Source organism: Rhincodon typus, unplaced genomic scaffold, assembly GCF_021869965.1.
Source record: "Rhincodon typus isolate 14 unplaced genomic scaffold, sRhiTyp1.1 hic_rhity00000062, whole genome shotgun sequence".
In the NCBI taxonomy this organism is placed as follows: domain Eukaryota; kingdom Metazoa; phylum Chordata; class Chondrichthyes; order Orectolobiformes; family Rhincodontidae; genus Rhincodon; species Rhincodon typus.
In genome coordinates, this window is record NW_025965700.1 from 48,879 (window position 1) to 50,372 (window position 1,494).

Here is a 1,494-nt window from a genome sequence, read left to right on the forward strand (position 1 = left end):
CTCCTCGATCAGATTCCAGTCTGTAACTCCCTCCCCGGGGGGTATCTGTTATTCTGTATATAACCCACCCCGAACCCCCTCGATCAGATTCCAGCCTGTAACTCCCTCCCACACATATGTTGTTTAAAATACCTGAATATTTCACATGACTGGTCTAAAAGCATTTGGGCACAGAACATGTCCATGTTTGTGAAGCACATTTGCTGGCTGAGCTCCCAGTGTGCAATGACAGTGTGGGGGTGGAGGGGGTTGGTTGGGAAATGAGGGAAGGACTGGGAGAGAGACAGAGGAAGAGAGTGTGAGAGGAAAATTGAAAGACACGGGGACAGAGACAGAGAGATATCGAGATGAGAGACCGAGAAAGCTCCAGGGTGGAATGTGACAAAGTGACTGGGGAGACAGTAAGGGACTAAGACAGAGAGGGAGAGGGAAAGAGAGAGAGAGAGAGAGGACAGCAGACAGATTAAGAGAGAGCGACAGAGTGGATGACCCTGAGACGGAGAAACATATAGAGAGAAGGAACAATGGTGATACAGAACCAGACACAGGCAAACAGACAGAGGGGAGCGAGAGATAGAGAGAGAGAAGGGAGAGAGAGATGGAAATATGGAATCATAGAGAGGGAGAAGAGAGGAGAGACAAAGTGTGACAGACAGAGGGAGGACAGAGACAGGGCAGAGAGTGATAGAGAGAGTGTGTGACAGACAGAGGAGACAGAAAGTGTGACAGGGTGAGAGTATGAGCGATGGACAGAGAGAAAGAATGAGAGAGAAAGTGCAACAGACAGAGGTTGGGGGGTGGTGTCGGTTGCAGAGAGAGAGAGAGAGAGGAGACAGAGGAGAGAGAGGTAAAATGGGGTGGGAGGGTGAGTTGGGGATCGAGAGGGAGTGACAGGCAGTCGTAGTCACACATACTCACACAGACACAGGCAGACACAAACATACAGAGACACACAGACAGAGACACACAGTACAGGGACACACACACACAGACACAGACACATAGTACAGCACAGGGACACACACACACACACACAAACAGAGACACACAGTACAGGGACACGGACATACACACACACACACACACACACACACACACACACACACACAGACACAGAGTACAGGGACACACACACACACACACACACACACACACACACACAGACACACAGTACAGGGACACACGCACACAGAGACACACAGTACAGCACAGGAACACACACACACATGGAGCTGAAGGAGTGAGTGGTGGGACCTCCCTGAAGTACAGAGATGTTGGGGAGGGGGCTGGGGAATGGTATGAGGCAGACACAAACATACAGAGACACACAGACAGAGACACACAGTACAGGGACACACACACACAGACACAGACACATAGTACAGCACAGGGACACACACACACACACAGACACAGACACAGACACAGACACATAGTACAGCACAGGGACACACACACACACACACAGAGTACAGCACAAGGACACACACACAC